This window comes from Microtus ochrogaster, unplaced genomic scaffold, assembly GCF_000317375.1.
Source record: "Microtus ochrogaster isolate Prairie Vole_2 unplaced genomic scaffold, MicOch1.0 UNK25, whole genome shotgun sequence".
NCBI lineage: Eukaryota > Metazoa > Chordata > Mammalia > Rodentia > Cricetidae > Microtus > Microtus ochrogaster.
In genome coordinates, this window is record NW_004949123.1 from 1,055,865 (window position 1) to 1,064,521 (window position 8,657).

Here is an 8,657-nt window from a genome sequence, read left to right on the forward strand (position 1 = left end):
GTCTTCAAATTCATCTGCATTAAACTTGGTGAAGCCCCACTTCTTTGAGATGGGGATCTTCTGGTGGTCAGGAAACTTGAACTTGGCTCAATGAGGAACCTCAATCACATGTTCCTTATTCTGCAGCTTGATGTGGATGGACATGATGACCTGACCAATGTGAACTGTGGTCACTGTGCCCTGGGTCTTACCAAAGTTACCACACATACCTGTCTGGAACCAAATTGGGGACAGAATTGAGATCAGAGACTTGAATAAGTGCCAGAAAATTGCAATCCCTTAGGGCTACCCATATGGGCAATAAGTTACATATACTTCCAAGGGGGCTGCTGCAGCCATTGCATGTCAGGCCCCCATGGGGAAAGGGACCTGGTTAGCTTAATTAGCTACAGTTTGTTGCTACCAAATTGCACTTCTGTACGATGAAGAAATCATTTTGTCTTTCACCTTGTGTTGGAAGTCATTTGAGTTTTGACTGCAAGCATTGTTTTCTCACTGGAGAGCTTGATTCTTTTGATCTTTAAAAATATTTCTTCTTTAAAAAATTGTTCAGAGGCAGGTAGATCTCTGTGAGTTCGAGACCAGCCTGGTCTACAAGAGCTAGTTCCAGGACAGGCTCCAAAACCACAGAGAAACCCTGTCTCAAAAAACCATAAATAAATAAATAAATAAATAAATAAATAAATAAATAAATAAATAAATAATTGTTTTCCTTTTTCAAGATTAAACCCAGGGCCTGGCACATGCTAGACAAGTGTTCTATCCGACAGAATCCCAACATCCCATTCTCACTTGTTTGGGTCTCACATGTAGACAGCAGTTAGAGATTAAACACACCTCTGGTCTTAAAGTTCGCTTCATTCTTAGACCATGACAGCAACTTTTGTTTCATTCTTTTCGTCTGGGGATGAAATGAGCTGTAGACTCAAGAGAGAAACCATGTAGGGTCTGGGGATATATCTTAATGACAGAGAACATACCTACATGGATGAGGTCCTAGGTTCAATCTCTAGCAAGCCTAGCTCAAACCCACTTGTCAAGACATTTAACAGACAAACCATTTGTGCAGTTGTAGTGGTCAGTTTTCTAGTGCTTTACAAGATACCTGAAGTAATCAACTTAAAAGGATGAAAGGTGCATTTCTGGTTCGGTTTGAGATGTCTTTGCTCATGGTCCACAGCCCACTGCTTTGGGACCCTGCAACAAGGCAATCTATCACAGTACGAGCATGTAGCAGAGGAAGTTCCTTCACCTTATGGCTGAAAATGGGGGAGGGGGAAAGAACAGAGTCCCGCAGTCTCTTTCAAGGCCATTTTCCTATTTCCTAAAACCTCCCACTATATTCTACCTCTTAAATGTTCCACCAGTTCCCAGTCATGCCAAGCTAAGGACCACACCCTTAATTAACATGTGGGCCTTTGGAGAACATTCCAAATCAAAACTATAGAACCATTCTAAATTTAAACCAGAGAACTTTTTTGTCTTGTTTTATTGAAATGGGATCTCACACACCCACCCCCCAAGTTGGCCTTGAACTCACTGTGTTGTAGAGGGTGACCTTGAATTCCTGGTTCTCCTGATTCCACTTCCTGAGTACTAGAACTGTGTCCTAGTACCTGACCATATATGACCATACCTGGCTAGTAAAACCTTTAGTTCCATCTGTAGCTTGGTCTTCCTGTTAAAGGCTTAGTACTCAGAAAGTCTTATTGGGAGGTGCTAAAACCTGTGAGAGTTAGAGCAGAAGGGGGGGGTATTATTGCCTCAATATGAAATGTCCTTCCAAAAAGGTTGTGATGCTAATCTCATCAGCTTGACACACCTTCAGTGAGAAAACCTCAATTGAAGAGCCACCTCCATCAGACTGGGCTGTGGACACATTTGCAAGGCATTATCTTGATTGTGGTGGAGGTAGAAGGGCCCAGCCCACTATGGGCGGTACCATCCCTAGAAAGATTGGCCTGAGCAGTATAAGAAGAGCAGCTGCAGAAGTGAGGGTTATCTGTCACCTGCTGTTGATCTCCAGGGTTGATCTGGCTGATCTGGCTGGCTAAGCAGATGTCCTCTTCTTTCCTCATTGTTCCATGGGCAACCCTCCTGAGGACCGGTGTCAGGACATCCCTCCTGAGGACCGGTGTCAGGGCATCCCTCCTGAGGACCAGTGTCAGGGCAAGGGTATATGAGTAACTGTACTCCCCTGTTAGAACTTCCAGACACGTTCTCAAGAAAGTTAGTTGAGCGAGCCAAGGAGAGCAGCCCAAGTAAGCATTACTGCACTGTGTCTCTGCTTCAAACTCCTGCCTTGACTCCCTCAATGATGGAGTATACTCTATAAGCTGAAAGAAACCCTTTCTTCTCCAAGTTGCTTTCTAGCATGGTTTTTTTTTTAATCACCATGACAACAACAGAAACCAAACTAGGATGGATATCATGTATTAAAAGCTTGATTGCCAGCTGATGGGGTTTTGGGAGTTAATTAGATGTTGAATGCTTTGACCTTATTAATGAATTCATTTCTTGATAGACTCATAGTATTATTTTTGAATTTATTTGAATACCTGAATTTTGACAAAGAAGCTAAAACTATAAAATGGAAAAAAGGAAGTATCTTCAGCAAATGGTACTGGCATACCTGGAGGTCGACATATAGAAGAATATAAATAGATCCATACCTGTGGCCATGCACAAAACTCAAGTACAAATGGATCAAAGACCTCAAATTAAAACCTACCACACTGAACCTCATAGAAGAAAAAGTGGGAAGTAAACTTGAATGCATTGGCACAGGAGACCACTTCCTAAATATAACCCCATAGTACAGACACTAAAACAATTAATAATTGGGACCTCCTAAAACTGAAAAGCTTCTGCAAAGCAAAGGACACAGTCAATAAGACAAAATGACAGCCTACAGAATGGGAAAATATCTTCACCAACCCCACATCAGACAGAAGTCTGATCTCCAAAATATACAAAGAACTTAAGAAACTGAACACCAAAATCCTAAATAATCCAATTAAAAATGGGGTACAGATCTAATCAGAGAACTTCCAACAGACAAATCTTAAATGACCAAAAGACACTTAAAGAAATGTTCAACATCCTTAGCAATCAGAGAAATGCAAATCAAAATGACTCTGAGATTCCATCTCACACCTATCAGAAAGGTCAAGAGCAAAAACACTGATAACAGCTTGTGCTGGAGATGATGTAGAACAAGGGGAACACTCCTCCATTGCTGGTGGGAGTGCAAACTTGTACAGCCACTTTACAAATCAGTATAACCTTTTCCCCCCCAGAAATTTAGGAATCAATCTACCTCAAGACCCAGAAATATCACTTTTGGGCATATACCCAAAAAATATTCAATTATAGCATAAGGGCATTTGCTCAACTATGTTCATAGCAGCATTATTCATAAATAGCCAGAACCTGGAAACAACCTAGGTGCCCCTCAACCAAAGAATGGATAAGGAAAATGTGGCACATTTACACAGTGGAATACTACTCAGTGTTAAAAAATAATGACAACTTGAAATTTGCATGCAAATGGACAGAACTAGGAAAAAAAATACTTGGGTAACCCAGTCCCGGAAAGACAAATACAGTAGGCACTGACTCATAAACATATATTGGGATAAAGCAATGGATAACCAGTCTACAGTCCACAATCCCAGAAAACCTAGATAACAGAGAGGACCTGAAGAGAGACATACATGCATCCACTTGGGAAGAAGAAAAAGACAAGATGTTCTGAGTAAACTGGGACCAGAGAGGGCAGGGGGAGGGTAGAAGGGGAGAGGGGAGGAAGGAAGGAAGGAAGGAAGGAAGGAAGGAAGGAAGGAAGGAAGGAAGGAAGAGAAAATATATAGCTCAATAAAAATATTTTAAAAAAAAGATAGAGTCCAAAAATAGCTGAATGAATAAAGAAAATGTGGTATGCAAACACAGAGAGAGAGAGAGAGAGAGAGAGAGAGAGAGAAGAGGAGAGAGAGAGAGAAGAGAAAGAGAGAGAGAGAGAGAGAGAGAGAGAGAGAGAGAGAGAGAGATTCCTGAACTTAGTGAACAGATACTACCACTGTGCCTTGACACCTTGACAGTTAAGGCCTAAAGAATAGAGCAGAATCCAAAACACTTTCAGTCTCTCTAAAGAAGATGATGTCCAACAAAATGTTGTGAGAAAACTCTCAAACAAAGAAAGTAAGAAGCCTAAGACCAATTCACGCAAGATTCAACATCTTTTTACTCCACGTGTCCTGTAACACACATGCTGACGTACTGATCTGAAGAAACACACACTAAGAAAAGCGAGGAGCTTGAGGAATCTGCTAAACTTTTGGCCAAATAAAAATACTTTTTAAAAATGCCAGGAACAGATCGTCAAGAGACGTGGCTGTGCTTGGTGAGCTTCCGCTTCTGAGTCCGGTCCAGTCCAAACCAAATCTTTAAGAGTAACAAATAAATGACCAAACCTTAGGGTGGGGGAATCAAATGTCTTTGTCCTACGAATTGGATCACTACAAAGACAGAAATATACCTCTAAAAACTTACCTTATCTTTCTCAGAATACTGTTAAAATTTCAGGTACTGTTAAAATTAAAAAAAAAAAAAAAAAGAGCCTTGAGATGGCTACGTGGATAAGTGGATTTGCTACCAAACTTAATGACCTGAGTCTGATCGCTGGTAATCCACGCAGTGGAGGGAGAGCCTAGCCCAGTGGTTACCCTCTGATTCCACACGCCCACTATACAGCTAAGTCTGCTTTGCCCTGTCCTTAAAATTTTATAAATGAGATTAAAGCCTAAATAGAAGGTCGGGGATGTGGTTGTCTAAACAGTGCCTGTCAAAGTGTCCCAGCTGCTGGTGACTCCATGTCTGGAATTCAGTCTGACAAGCTATTGGAACTGTGTTATAAAAACTGTGAGAAAAATCTCTTTTCTAGGAAGAGATTTCTTCCCACTGTCTGGTGCCAGGCTTCAGCCTTTTCCTTCTCCCAGCAGGAGATTCCTGGAGAAAATTCTAGCTTCTTGGAGTTCATCATTTCAATAGTCTGAAGGCCAGCTTGAGGGACACAGGTGTCTTGTTAGCAATCCCTCATTTCTTCCCGGCTGGTCACAAGGATTTCCACAGGGAAAGAAGTTTTCAGGGTGGCATTGTGAGCTTGCTCTGTCCTTGTGTGACCAGCATCCCAAGGAACACACACTGATGTCAGAGATGCACAGGAGGCTGGTTCTGGTGCAGATAACACCAATTTGTTCCAGTTCCCAGGAGGCCTGAGTGGGAGTCAGTGACCTCCTAGGTAGTCCTTATCTGAACGTCCTGGTCTTGGCCCACTTTCAATGGAGGACACGGTGTTAAATGCCCTTCTTTCTGCACTCACCGTACATCACCAGCTAGGAACTTTTTTTTTTGTTTTGGATGAAGATTTCTCGTGTGGCTGTGGTGGATTGTTGACTGAAGGTAACTGTCTCTCACACCTTTAGCCTCTAGAGTGGCCTGGGGTTTCTGTCATTGATTGATCCTGCAGTCAATAACATCAAAGCAATCAGCACCATGGAGCTTGGGATGCAGTTGCAAATAAGAGGACCCAGGTAGGCATATGATGCCCAGAAGAGACTGTAAAGAGACTAGGAAGCACCAAAGGGTTTTGGGACTTCTCAGATGGTCAAAGGGGTTGACGTTAAGTGTTAAAACCTAGGAGCTCTAATCGGTTCCTTCATAAACACATCACTGCCCAGTGCCTTGGAATACATTTTTTACAAAGTGTAGGAATTGTACCAGAAACTAATATTATTTGAGGAAAGTTTGTTCCACCTGGGACACTAGAGAGCACTCAGAGAGTGTCAGGGATCCCAATAATCCTGTCTCACACTGCTGATTTTGGAGTGAAAATCTCAGCTCTGAGTCCAGCACTGGAACGCTCAGGGCGGCTGAGCTTGCTCTAGAGGAACGGCTTTTAGCTCGCCCTCCTCCAGGTCAGGTGTGCATTCAAAGCCAAGGGATGAGCCTTCCTGAGAATGACTTGAAAGTGTGATGTTTACAAACACAAAAGCATACAATTTATAGCTTTCAAGAAAAAAAAGATCCCATAAAAAAATCATTAAAAAAAAAAAAAGACCCAGGTAGCATCATGCTTCTTTAATTCCTGAACTCGGGAGAGGCAGGCAAATCTCTAGGCCAGCCTGGTCTACTGAGCAGTTCCAGGATAGCCAAGGCTACACAGAGAAACCCTGTCTCAAAAACAAACAAAAAAAAAAAAACAAGAAGAAAGAAAGAAAGGAGGGAAGGAGAGAGGGAGGGAGAGAGAGAGAGAGAGAGAGAGAGAGAGAGAGAGAGAGAGAGAGAAAGAAAGAGAAAAACTGTGGAATAAGAAGGCTGAAACCCTTGGACATGTTTCATTTTTCTGCTATCTATATGGCTTACTTTATAGATAAAACAGTTTGTTAAGGTGTGATATGATCTAGTAGCAATAGTTCCTTGTTCTTTATCATGAAGAGTATGACCATTTCATTTAATCTTACAAATCAAACACATTTTTATCTGCTACTTACACATAACACATAATGTATTGTGTATGAAATAGAGAATTTACAGAATGGGCCTCACCCATGTTCCTCTTTATTAGACTTAGTTAAAGGCAACAGCACTAACTGATAATAACCTCTTATCTTTGGGAAGATAAAATGTATTTTTCTCCTGACAGAAAACAGATGTTAAATATGTTATGAATTTAAACTCCAGTATTGAAATCTAGATGATCCATGTCTGTGTCCTACTGCTGTAAAATAAAATGATCTGTGTGGGGCTTTGTGGGTTTTTTTGTATTGTTTTTGTTTGTTTAATTCTTAAGCAGAAAGAGTTCTTTTTTAAAACTTACCTTAAAATTAAGTTATGGAAATTCCCTATTTCCACTAACTTTTTATAGTTAATATGGAGAGGACTTAGTCTATGATTCATGAATCTTCAACTGAATTTTAAGTACTTGAGAATTGGTGGCCAGCACGTAGGGGACCAGACTAGACACTACCCTGGAAAGAGTTACCAGGAGGGAGGACCTGGAAACTGTCTTGCCCCAGTGGCATCAGGCTGCATATATGGAAGGAGAGATGGAGAGTTGGGCACGGGGAAAGGCTAGGCACCCTGGTCCTCTAGGGTACAAGGTAGGGAAGAGTAACTCTTTAGTCAGAAAACTGCTCCCTGTGCAGTCTTCAGCAGGCTGTCCCAGGTCCAGGCACCTCCTCAAGAGACTATGGAGATGGAAGGAAGTCCCACCATCTTTAGTCTGCAAGAGAAGAAAGCAAAACTGCCTGGGCTGTTAAATGTACCTGAACAGGTAGACACGACAGGGGAGTGAGTGGTAGGGAGATGGTATAAGTCTCCGCTAAGCCGGACCAGGGAACCAGGAGCACAGATTTCTCCACGCCAGAAATGGATGTCCTCCCTGAACAGAGATCCCAGTTTCACACTCCCCCCCCATCAGATCTAAGTTCCAATACATCCATCTGTCTACCTGTCTCGATGGTCAGGATGTTTCCTTGCTACTCAGTCTCCTCCTTCATGCTAATCTCTTCTGCAAACAGCCTCCCAGACACAGCAGAAGAATACTGCACAACTGTGTGGCCACCCATTTGTCCAGTCAAGTTAAGAGAAAAAAAAATTAAGCATCTTATTTGTGATAGAAAACCTGACCCTGAATATCAACTAATAACACTGAGCTATAGGGGACGAGTAGATTTGAACTGCGAGCAGCTCATCTTTTAACTGTTGCCTAAGCCCAGGGAGCTGTTGGATAAGCAGAGTTTTACACAGGGAGACTCACAGGCCTCGATCCATCAAGTGGAAAGGGTACGCGCAGTAACAATTAGCCAAGAATGAAGGGGAAAAGCATCAAAGAGTCCATTATAAACTTCAAAGGTACTGTGAAGTGGAACGATGGACTCCAAGTGCTTTGTTGACACATGAAAGGGGCCACATGTCTTCCTGGTGACACTGTAAATGTATTCATAGAACAGGTACACAATCTCTTAAAACACCACACAGCTGGTCTTTCCCTATGCCCCAGACAGTATCCTTTAGAGATCATCGAAAATACAGGAACCAAAAAAAAGGGAGACGATACATTTAAAGACCATCATGCTGGTGTAATGAAAGCTAAAATGTTAGAGGTGCCCAGTAGCATGAAAAGGATTAGGAAAATAGTATTTTATTTATAGGAACAAATACTAGAAGACGGCTAAGTTTCATGAAAGTGCATGTAAGCAAAATGCTGATATGTCCCACTTTTAAAAATATACACCACAGTGGGGCTAGAGAATGGCTTATTAAAGTGATGGGTATACAAGCAGGAGGACCTGAGTTCAGATCTCTAGTACATACTTTAATAAACCAGGCTTGGGCTGGGGACCTGTAATCCCAGTGCTGGGAGACAGAGGCGAGAGGATCCTAGAAGTTCACTCACCCGCCGTTCTAGCCACACAGGGCTTCAGATTCAGGCAATGACCCTGTTTCCAAACTTAAGGTTCAGAGCAATAGAGAAAGGTACCCATTGTTGATCTCTGGTCTCCACATGTTCACACACAGACACTAGCAACTAAACACACATATGTGCACATACATCACAGAGAGAGAGAGAGAGGGAGAGAGAGAGAGAGAGAGAG

The 8,657-nt window shown here is 42.2% G+C and overlaps 1 pseudogene; it reads right to left on the bottom strand.

The window, feature by feature from the left end:
* Window positions 1-264: 264 nt before the first annotated feature.
* On the bottom strand, window positions 265-392 carry LOC113458436 (annotated as a pseudogene).
* Between the last annotated feature and the right edge of the window lie 8,265 nt (window positions 393-8,657).